We start from the raw sequence: 12,478 nt of genomic DNA, 5'->3' as shown, positions 1-12,478 counted from the left end.
AGAGGTTACGGTTTTGTGGTTCCTTTTAGGAAAGCGACTACCACGCGTTATTTGAGCTGCACTTGTACGTGCAAAAAATAGATGCGTTTAGCTAAAACTGTTGACGGTTTGTTGAGGCTGTCATATTGCTTTTAGGCGCTTATTAAATGGTTACACTCATTCTACTCGTATCTATGGGATCTTCTCACAAGTACGAATGTATTTATCGCACGTAACATTTCGGCTGTCGTAGTAAATTTGCTTGAGTTTCATCGGTATGGACAACCCTTTCAAGTTAGGACCGCGCACTGCTTTGTCCTTGTAACTTGCTTGAAATCAAATATTAGTTTCGGTTTATTTATTGACAAAAACACAGCGTTTAGTTCGGTTTTCTATCTTACAGCGCGCCTTTCACAGTCTTTATTCTAACACTGTCCTAGGGAAGGATAACTTTACCTCGCCTATCGGATCTTTTTTGGTAGACAGACTGGTTCACTCGATGTAATTGGACCATGTGCATATCCTGGTTGGTCCTTTTATCGCGTTCACGTATTTGCCAGTGAATGGAACTCTTTGAGTCCCACGGTACGCAAATCATCGGTTTTTTGGAATATTCAATGTTGTTTTCGTAGGCGTTTAACCTTGGCAAGAGGTAGCGAGATAAAGCCGCATGTTCGACCTCAATAAAAAGTAAATGTTACAAATGCACTTGTTTTCGCCTGGAACTGAAGCCTAAACTCGACAGAAGGCTTACTAGAGAAAAAGCATTTTCGAATGGTGTATAGAAATAAACATACAATGAAAAGATAAAATAAAATGGGAAAATAAAGACAAACCACCGCGTTTGAGCCTAATAGTCTTGTTAAAATACTGCTTAAACCAGACGTGCATCAATTCACTAGAAGCCATGGAGAGTACAATTCGTGACAATATGTATTCGATTAATACTATCGGCAATCGAGACAAGACTTTGTCGCAGAGGACCTTTGGTGCCGCTGCAATTGCCAATCGATTCTGTTTGCCATCTTTTTGGGGGATGGTTATTCATTCACAATTGATTGCTAGACGAGGGTGGCATGCTGCGTTTGCGACATCAGACACGAGAATCTCGCTAGCACATGTACTCCCCGTTCCCGGCTTATGGCAGGATACTGGTCTACCCCTCGCTGGTCTGGTCACTCTCAGTCAACCAAACCCTTGCCAAACAAATATTCATCACTTTGCTTGACCTTACACTTTTACAAGCCCTTTTATTCGATTTCCCTGTTTTCCTTCCGCTTCTGCCTTCTTTTTTCAGTGTTTATGATGGAGGCAACGACAATGCCCGCGTGGTTCTAATCCGTGGTTCTCCCTTCCGTGAATGAATATGATATGATGTCTTGCCGCTACGTGCCTGTAGCCATCCGCACGTGAATTATCTCTTAATACCGCAACGAGAAAGGAAAAGAGAGCGGTAGACCCAAAAGTGTACGAAAGAGAAAGAGAGAGACAGATAAACTGGACAAACAAAACCGCAACCCAACCAATCTTAGCGTCATCCTCTGTCGTCTGAGTCGATGTCTGCTGGCAGTTGAACCAGACTAATAACCAGCGTGGCTGAATTGGACAGGCAGGCAGATATTCAGTGCGGCTGCCTTTGGTAGAAATCAGCTGCTTGGTGGCTACCATAGCCGTTTCTTTTACTATGTTGACTATGCCTTGGTTAATCGTTCAACGTCAATTGCGGACCGGTAACTTACCACTAGCACTACTGCTGCCGGCACCGTTACCACGGTAACTACTGGTCACTACACACCTCGCATTGTTACAACTGTAAGTTCTACAAAAGAGAGATGTGGGTCGAGTGTCGACGCTGGTTGTTTCCGTTCACGGTTTATGGTTCATGGGCACACGAGTAACGTCTCCAGGGGGTGAGCAATTCGGAAGCTGAACGAGAGAGTATGAAGAATTCGAGCTATGAAGGTAGGCTTGGTGCTCCCTTTTCCTTCCCTGTCCGAATTGGTTTCTTTTACCGCGTGCCAGCCACTGTCTGGCCAACCAGTGGGTGGACTAAATGCTGGCGCGCCAGCGGCGGACGCGTATATGCCAAAGAACGAGGGAAGGAGAAAGCTAGTTAAAGGGAGCGATTGAAAAAATAGCGCGGCACGGGGAGCTCCAAATTGCACTGCGCAACCAAGAAAGGGGACAGCTAAGACGGAAGATCTTTGCTGGCCATGTCTGACCGACTGAGTCGAGAGGAAACTCTACAGCTCTTGCCTCACTATGCCCGGGTAACTGCCAGAGAACGCAGAATTGGGCAGCCACCACTAGATCATTGTTGAGTGAAGGGGGCACAAAGACCTGTCTGAGCGGAATTCAAGCCACTAGAACAACTCGCAAAGCTTTTCGAGCCTCGTCGACTTGGAGCTACCGTGTCCAGATATATATACTTAAGAAGTATTGTAAAAGGAACCCAGTATATGTGTACCCTCTCTAGACTCTACGTACGTCCGTTACGTTATATAACCTACGAATCGCAAAAAGGAAGCGTATACATAGCTTGTATTGATCGCGGACGCAAGTGCGTCTGTGTGTACTCTCGTTAGACTAAGTCCATTGTTTCAGCATCTGTGGCAGATACTTGTGCATTGCATTCGTCATGTGGGTCGCGCAGTGCAACTAACACAAAAGTCGCCCTATGAGGGTTGCTATCAAACAAGCCTCGTCGCCGAAGGCTGTGCTATGCGTCGTAAGGGTTAATATCAAAGAAAAAAAAAAAAGTTTTAAATAGCACCGGTTAAAAGCGTAAAATAGATTAAGAACACTAGAAACGATCGTGCACTGGGGGTGTTCTACAGGCACGCAGCTGTAAAAGCAAGATATCTGAGGCGACATACGCTGACGACACTAATGCTAATGATGAGCATCTGCGATTAGCAGCCGGACACAGCAGACCAAACTCCAGCGGTAAGCCGAAGATGAATTGTTGGAGATAGGAACAAATTGAATAGAGTGGGAAAAATTAATTTTCCCGCAGGTGCAAAACCGATGAGGATGGTAAGCTTTAACGAAACGACGATGACACAATTCATTCAGCTTCAGTTGAACCAAAAAAGGCTCTGGTACAACCAGTAACAAAAGAAGGTGGCCAAATGATCCGCAGCATAATGACAATAACTGAGTAACACATGATACTGTGTCCCTTTTACATCACAGAATATACAAACGCAAGGTCGAACTTACAAGTGAGGAAAACACCCGTTAAAAAGATGGAAAAGAGGAGATATTGATGCTCGCAAAAGGTGTAGGGCATTGCAACAAACGACAATACGACACAGGTAGTAAAAAAGATGTCTGTTCAACAAAATGCGAGGTTATGATACGGTGAAATTGTAAATGTATTAGACTATAAACAGCTACGGATGTGGGTCACTTTTCTCGCAAACTAGATGGCCGATGAAGATACTAGTGACGACACAGGAAGGAACTAAGAAGGAAATATAATATAATAACTGGTTACTAACAAACAGGGAGAGGTACACGTTTTTAGCAAAACTGGAGGCCAAAAGGTATTGAAGAAAGCGGACTAGAAGGCATATCTAAGCATACGACACGTACGATGTTAAGCGCAGCTCATCACGATTTGCGCACTATATCTGCGTAAGACTAGACTATAAATCGCTTGAATGATTGATAGGACAGTCGACGAAGTAGATACCAATGTAAATCTGGACAATCAGGTAAGTTAGTAGAATTTAAATTATACCTACGCGAGCAGTTAATAGTTCGATTCAGACTTAATAGAAAAATCGATACTCGTAGAGCAAGTGATGTCGCTGCAGTCTATGCCAGAGGCAAGCTACTATTATATGTACGACGCTACGCAAATAAGAAAAATTCCTTATTTCCTTTTCTGGCCAAGGCGCACTATTCTCTAATACGTTGCAACTAATACATATGCATTTAGGTGACCCGTTAACAATTACGACCGAGGGAGGAACTTTGATGGGGAGGATGATAGGAAAGCTATTGGATCACATGTCCTATAATTATCTCTCCCCAAACGACCTCTCACTCCTTCTCGTGCTTTCGTCACTTTATTCAACTGACAATTACGTTATAAATACATAAATAACTTAAGCCAAAACATGTCCATAGCTATCAACAAGGTAATATATACTGAGAAGTGACTATAGCAATATAAATATTTGCTCATAACTATTGATGTTATAATTATACGTATATTCGTATGGTAATAATAACGATACAATAGCGATACAAACATGATAGATAGAGAGAGAAATATACAATATAGTGACACGTATTGTAATCAACGTAGGAACTGCGCCGTTTATTATTACGAGATAGAAACTTTACAACGCTACAATCGGATAACTCTGCAGGCCACTAAAAAAAATAATCTACTCGAATGAAAACTTATTGAAACTTTCGTTACGACACGAATACTAGGGAAATACTACCTTTGACACTAATGTCGATTTCCGCTATTTACTATACAGGAAAGGGCGAACTAGGTGAAGGAAACGTCATATCTAAATAACAATATTCGCTTTGCATCAGTCTCAGTTTAATGTTACGATAATAACTTGAATACCGCTAAATATGCGCAACTGTACAAACTACGTATGTTACGCAACTTTCAAGTGTCGGCCAGACTGCGCAAGCAGGAAGGTTGAGGCCCGATGCAGTTGGAGTGGATTAAAGTGGACAGATTAAGGGTCGAATGGGTGTATCTGAGGAGCCGACCCACAATGCCGACGGAGTCTGTAAACACTGAACATTTATTTATACAGTCATTGGAGCAGTCGACGTGCGTTTTTAACGTGAACGGTGCAGGGAATCAAATCGGTCGTGGTCACCCGCTTCTGCCCTCGGCGTGGCAGTTCAATTTAAAGGACGAACCTTTCCGACCCGAGATCAGGGATGTTCAAGTTCGGAGAGTCCGTTAGCGTTCAAAATGTAGCCGACCCACTGGCCGTGTCTCAGGTTCAATGTAATTTTCGAAGTAGCAGTTTAATGTCGACCGATCGATTACTCTTCTCATCGCATCGAGCGTTCTCTTCCTTTCTTCATGGTGAAACGATGTCTCGTAGATTTTGTACTACATTTAGACTAGGATGGCCGTATCGAATCAAAGTCGCTCAGATATTTTCCTGTTTGTGTGTTGTAGTGACCAAATTTTCAGGAGGATATAAAGGGATTCGATGTGAAATATCGCTCCTGTTGAGCAAACGTTCAGTAATTATATTTTATATATTTATTATAGTACATGGTTATGTTAACTAGGCATATATTTAATAACTGAGGATTTATTGAGGCCGGTTAATCCGCAGCTCGGAGAGGTGGATCGCGTCCTCTTGAGTCGATTAAACCCAACCAACCACGCTTTCTTTTAACATTTACATATGTAAATAAAGTTATTTTCGTTGTGATTTCTATACATATGGACGTAAGGTTCATGAACTGCCTGCTCAACAATAAAGTTCACTTCAATGAAAGAACTTCACGATATGGTAAAGGTTGACCCTGAGCCGATTGCAACTTTAGTGTGTTGGTTCCTAAGCCGATTAGCGTACCCTCTTGTATACATTCTATTGCGGGGCAGAAAGAAGGGGGAAGAAAGACGCGAATTTAGCTTGAACGAACACGTGGTTGTTTTCTAGTTGCAAACAATTTTACCGAGTTGGACAGGTCTGGGCCCATCTTGTACGACAAAAGAATCGGTACCTATTGAAATTATGTGGCAATTCGATTAAATTTAGCTTCGTATCATTTGATCTGTGCGTTTATGAGCGAATCACACAGAGGTGGCAGAGTTATATTGGTACAGCCTAACGCCTTATATAATAAAAAAGAGGACCGTAATAAATCCTAAAGATAACTGTATTAGCTTTCACTCGATATACGGAAAATGCAAGTACAGTGATTCTTATCGCCCTTCTATCGTTCTGCTCTCTCGACTTGACGTAAACGGGTTACGCGATAGACGCTACCGATCAGAAGAAGGCTACTGCATACTATTCAATATCGAAATATCAAAAGACGTATACGCATCGTCCGACGTTTTGCTATTACGCGAGTTATTTGGACGACTAACGATAAAAATGTGTTAGTTTTTCGAGCCACTGCTGTTTGTACGAACGTAGCAAGTACATGATTATTTTTGTTACCTTTGTAAAAAAAAAGTTACATCTGTATTGAAATTGTAGCATACATGACAATCAGCGGCTGTATATGAAAACATATACTAAACGAAAGCCTTACACAATTCAGTATACTTATATGACATCTTAATTGTGAAATTTAAAGCGAAAACATCTTTTATTCGCTGCCGTATACAGAAAGGATTGGAAGGGCCAGAGGAATCCTGGATGATCTTCATCGTATCGAAAATTTGGGTGGTAGTATGATGGACCAAACTATAACATGGTTCAAGCTTATAATTACTCCCAATATTCTAATGACACGCCGTCAATTAGCATGACAATAAGAAACAGCCAAGGCTTAATTTGGACAACTAACCTCCCCTCCAATGCGTAGGTTTACACTCAAGTGCTGATAACACCTGATTGAACCGTATTCGACGCTTACTTTCTCCTTTTTAATCTAAGTATACTCCCCGCATCAGCTGCGAATGCCCTCCTTCGAATGTTGCCTGTTTCTCCGCCTTAGCGAAACTTTCAAATCGGTTAAGTTTAAAGCTCGTCCTGGAAAACGTGGAACTTGTCTGCATCGGAATGCAACTTTGATTAGTGTTTATTTATGTTACTGGGAGGCGAGCTCTCGGGACCTGCTCTCGACCCAACAAGTCTCGACCAGTCTTCAGGGTGCATGAGACCGAAATCACATTCAGTTGCTACGCAAGTTATCAAGCAAACCGTGTTCTATCAACTGACTGCGAGTCAAGACGGAAATCGTTGGTGAACGTCTCCAGACTCGAGTGCACTTGAAAGCCGGTACGCCTCGCAGAGCTCCTCTTAGAAAGGCGCGTACATATCAATGTTGATTCTACGGCCACTTTATTAAGTCGCGTATTGTTCCGTTATAACCGGCTCGTTGAAATGACATAATAAAATACTCGTTGTGACATAAGTCAAAGATGTATTTTTTCATAAACCAGCAAAGCTTTCAACTTCGTTGCCTATTGCTCACCGGAGGGCGTAAAAAATATTGTCTAGCAACTTATTATGTTCGCAGATCTCTGCAAAGCTGCTGCTGCTGCTTTGGTATGGCTATGACAAGTCCTGTAATCGGCAATGTTGTAGCATTTTTATGAAATTTGCATTTGAATACTGATAAGTGTGCTTGCGTGCGTATATGTCACGCTACAATATTTTTATGCTACCATCGGAACATCAGTTAAATGTTATAATAGGTTCGTATCAGACTGTGATATTAGAAACACATCGGCCGTTTATTTACGTATAACCAAAAGTGCTGATACCTAAACATTGAAAAAGTAAATACCGAAGATTTGATTTTCACACGGTAGTTTTTCTACGTCGAACGGCTACTTGCAAATTTAATATCGTCGTTCTTTTAGGAAACCGCTGACTGGTCAGAACCTCTCTATCGAACTAAAAGTTATAGGCTGAATGCTTTGAATGAAACAAAAACTAAGGACAAAAAAGGTCGGCGGCAAGGACAGTCTCTTCGTGAGTAGAAGATCTGGCCTAAACGTTAACAAGACCCCAGCCAACAATGGATAAATGTTACCGTAGCGGTGCTGTGGTGACGCGTTTACTTACGAATGTTTAGGAAACGTAAGATGGTTAGGGTTTGAAACTGGGTGCAGCCAGAGATTGTCTCTTGTTGGGTATACAGTGCTGAACAGCGGTACCAAATATAGAACTGGGAACATATATTTATTTAGAACAACGGATACAACTAGTACGGATTGATCTTATAATACTAATTAATTATAATTCATTCTAAACCTTATGCGGCTACAAATGACTAACATCGGGCAGCGCTTACTTAGTGACCGTCTAGAATCTAGATTCGTCATTGCTTGTCAAGCTGCGATCATCACACCGCGTAAAATGGTGTTACGGTCAAATGCTTGTTACGGTGTCCCGTTCTACGAATAACACCACCATAGACATGTCATTGCTTTTGTAAATAAGCCAAAGCAGTAGTCGTCGAACGAAACAATCGTCCACAGCCCATATTTATTTTTCATGCTGATAGATATGTTTCCTTCCGCCCAGAAAACATTGTCCAACATAACTTGTGTGGAACCAGCTGGTAGCATTGGTGTGTAAAGGGGAAATTTGTGCATTTTTGCACAAGCGCTCTTCATGAGCAACTTAGCATGCATCTCCTACACATACGATATCAGGAAGCTATTTTGTGTAACTCTCCTCTTGGACGGTTGGGAGTGGGAGCGTTTAGACGAAAGGACAGCCTGATATCCCGACATCAAGGAGGCAGACGAAGGCGATCAAGGTATGCAGGACAATGGCTACGACTAACTTCAACCAAGCTTCAGTGGTGACCAGCGCAATTGAGCGACGTAACCGCTGGTCGCATCGGCCTAGCTCTTAGTTAACGTATCATAACAGTCACAGATAAGCAACTCTTCCTGCACGTATGTAAAAGATAACGAAATAAGCCTTTTATGATGAGAGCGAAACAGAAAAAGCGGAAGAAAGCAGATAGGTGCATTTGTTTTACCACCCCTTCCTCCCGCTTGGCGCTTTTTTGAACCCACACTACAAAATAAATGCGCAGCTCACAGCTGTCAACACGGTCATGCCGGGAACAAGTACTGAGACCGGTATAACTATGTTGAATCGTGAAGTGTCACCCACACCGACCAGGACCAATTCTCCTTGCGGAAACATAATACAGGCTTACCTATCCATCACCATATGATAGTCTGTGCGAGATGCACTTCTTGTTATGCGTATTCATTATATAAACGTTCAATGCACCTACGTATATATTTGGATGCAAAGAGACTTGCGCTAGTTCGCGTATCAACTATAAGGTCTGCGCGTGTTTTTTCTAAATAGTATTAGAGTGTTCGGAAGCGTTCGCGCGAAGCAATCTAGGTATTATGGTGAATCAATATAGGTGATGTATTAGTATGGCAGAGAAGTAGCTGCGGGAACGTCAGGAGTTTTTATCTAGGTAACCGCGTCTACTATTCCTCACGTTATTATCGAGAGGTTAAATTAACTAGTGAAGTCGGCTACATGTCTCCTATTTGTATCTGTTATGGTTATTACAAGCATTTTGCCAACTATAGCAAATATCTGAAATTGAGAAAACTGTTGACGTTTGTTAGTAATAAATAACATTTGACATGTTATTATACTAATGTTTTACAAAAATAGATTCAAAAGCTCTGCCCATTCAGAGAAACTGAAAATTGTTGTTATAGTCTAGTACGCCGGCATTGGGCCGTTTCATCGACAACAGGTTACTGCGAAACTCCCTATTTTTGTCATAGGCACTTTCGTTCTTTAGCCTGACTGAGCGTTTAGGTAAGCCTAAATCAGCAGAGCAGGCTTAGCTTTAAAGGCTGTGTCAGTTGGGTATGAGTGAGTAGGTTATTGGTAATGGAACAAAATTTCTACAGCGTTCACCGTATTGTCATGCAAACTAAGCGCCGTAAGCTTTGGACAATCAATCCAACATCGAGCCCAAGGTCTGATATTATCCCTGCAAAGGTGATTTCAGTGAAAGTGTACGGAATAATTTAGGCTGATTGAACCTGGGAGTTCCATGCGGAAGAAGACCAGTTCAGTAGAACCTCAAAAATTCTAACTATTTAATTGTTGTTTGAAAGGCACAAAATACACATCTTGAACCAACGATAATGTTTACATTGAGCTAAATAGTTATTTTGTCACTCAAATCACACACTAATTTCATCAATACGTACGTCACTGGGTCAAACGTACCCGTTATTGGCGACAAGCTTCACGCGTTCCGATTTAACGCATAATCTGTCTTGTAGTTAACGAAGCATGACATTTCTAATGAAAACCGCCATTGAGGACTTCGGTATGATTAGACGCTTAAATCCAGGGAGGTTTTTGGAAAGTAGCTCATGTAGGTCCGATTCAAACCCCACGCATTTCCTTATCTAGTACAAAAAGAGTTCGTCTGACACCTTGAGTCTCTGCTTTTTGTGTTTCAGCTATTTTTTTTCTATGCCCCACCGATGCTGACGGCGGAAATCAGCGCTGAATGCAAAGACGGTAGTTGTGCAACAGTGGTGTGCTTTTTTTGCCACTACCCTTTTGCGCGCCGACAGATCCGATCACCCTGCTGATCTGATCGTCTGTGCCGCCATTGCTGAAAAAAGACGGACGTTTTGGCTCTTCTTATCCACACATACACTTGGCTACTCGACGAACTGCATATCCAAGTTTCACACTGATTTCAATATCATCTTTCAGGCTCTTCCACATTGCTCAAATACGACATCGGTAGTGTTGCCCAAACAAGCGCACCCAATTTTTCCGCCATTGCTGGCTCATGCCGCCTAAAGAGATGCAGACGCAGAAAAAAATCTCTCGCTGATGGCAGGCCTGGCAGACTGGTTGGACGTTGGCTCGATTATTCACTACTTCGTTCACTTGCTTGCTTTCTTTCTACGAAAAGAAACCCTTGCTTTTTCTATTGCTTTCTCCCTTAGCTTCTCTCGCTTTATCGTACTCCGCTTTTCCTTTTGGTTTCGGCCGAATCGTCATAATCGCCGTCTACTAGAACAGGTCTGGTCCGGGTTGGCTGTAACCCCTTTCATATATATATATATATATATATATATATATATATATATATATATATGAAGTTCTGTATATATATATATATATACAGAACTTCAGTAAAGACCGAACCCGCCATTCTGATAACTCTCGCTAAAAGCCGCCGACGCCTATATTCGGTTTGCTTGCTCTCTTTCTCCGCTTCCCTGTCGCTTCTCAATCAAATGTGGCGATTATCATACAAATTTACCGTTGTCGCCGCCTGTTGGACGAGACGGTGGCGCTAGTCGAACGACGACGAGGTCGAGATTTTTTAATATCCTTTTCTGTGGTCGCTGCCATCCACCGTCACCCCCCTTTTTCCTCTTCTGTTAACCGGGTGCGGCTGCTCAATGCTATGAACTGAAAGTGGTTCCGAGTACGCTAATTTTCTATTTCGCCAGAGGATCCCGATAGCGATTAGAGTAAGGGTTGTGTTGGGGTAGTAATTGTGGTCGAAGTATTAGCCAACTCAACTTTTGTTCACGCGGGGTAAAGAACGAGAACGACCACAACGTCGGAGTGTGGTACCGAAAAAATGAAGATAGAATGTGAAAATATGCCCACGGTGTATGATATATAGCGTCACGATGCTGTCACGCGCGTATGCATGTATAACACTGTCGGATGGCATCGTCTCTGTTGCTGTGATTTATTATTAGCATTGTGATAACTACTTTTTGTATTTGAACACCTCGTAAAAAATCAGTACTTATCTCTGTAATTGTAACGGGAAAGTAATCAGATTGTCAATTCTAATTATCGTATAAAATAATTATAGGGAAATAATCTGTTTCGCTCGTTGCTGAACGATAAGCATGTAGGTTGATCTTTTGTAGCTGGGCAGGATCCGTCCGATTGTAAACTATAATTAGAAGCGGTTCTAAGGTTGCCTACATTTAGTATTGTGTACATATCATTTAGTAACTTCTAACACTTCTAATTTTGTAACCTCTAATTTTATGATCAAATTATCGTGCTAGGCTTAAAAGGGCTGCTATAAGTAAGTTCCGTTACCTATGGCGTTGTAATGAAACCGTTGAAATAGGCTTCCAAATGGCCATTTGGCAGTGATAGTTAGCATCGCGATAATGGCCCATTAGTGGCAACTTAACGCCCTTATTAAAACTAGTCGTCTGCCTGATCCGAACGAACTATTATTTGTAGTGTAATAGAAACAGATACTGTATTCAAATAAATGAAAAGGTGTTACAGATCAAATCTGATACAATAGAAGTCGCGTCAAATAAACCAATAAACGCGAATGGTATGGTAAAAAGCGTAACAATATAACATTACGCTCACGACAAGATCCTTAAGATGCAAAGATTTGCACGTGATTCCAAGCGGAATTAAGCGAACGCATTGATGCCATACGTAGAGAAGGAACATTCGCATTATGAAACACTATTTTTTTTTGTTAAGCGTTATATTACATAATGGGTAGTGCAGTTTACCCACGCACGTACTTACGCTAGACGTATCCGCTAGTCCAGTCTAGAAGTATCTATAAGCACTCTATAATTTCTACTGGTAATATATTTAATTTAATTAGTAACAATGGCGAATATTTCACAGACGTCAATGAAGCTGTCACTAACTATACATCTCAATAACTTGAGATATATAAATATATTTAACGCATATGTCCAGCGCGCTGCTAACATAGCACTTTTTTTTTTTTTTTTTTAAGTTTCGATCTTGCTTAACTGTCAGAGGCTGAGCACCGTGCGTACGAC

At 41.7% G+C, this 12,478-nt stretch overlaps 1 long non-coding RNA gene across 1 annotated transcript in view; it reads right to left on the bottom strand.

Annotated features, from left to right (window-relative positions):
- The window catches only part of LOC147756578 (uncharacterized), a 55,541-nt gene that overhangs the window by 6,262 nt on the left and 36,801 nt on the right, over positions 1 to 12,478 (bottom strand). The gene's annotated exons all lie outside the window — the stretch shown is intronic.

Source organism: Varroa destructor, unplaced genomic scaffold, assembly GCF_002443255.2.
Source record: "Varroa destructor unplaced genomic scaffold, Vdes_3.0 BEIS01000003.1, whole genome shotgun sequence".
Lineage (NCBI taxonomy): Eukaryota > Metazoa > Arthropoda > Arachnida > Mesostigmata > Varroidae > Varroa > Varroa destructor.
This window is presented reverse-complemented; position numbering and strand designations above follow the sequence as displayed.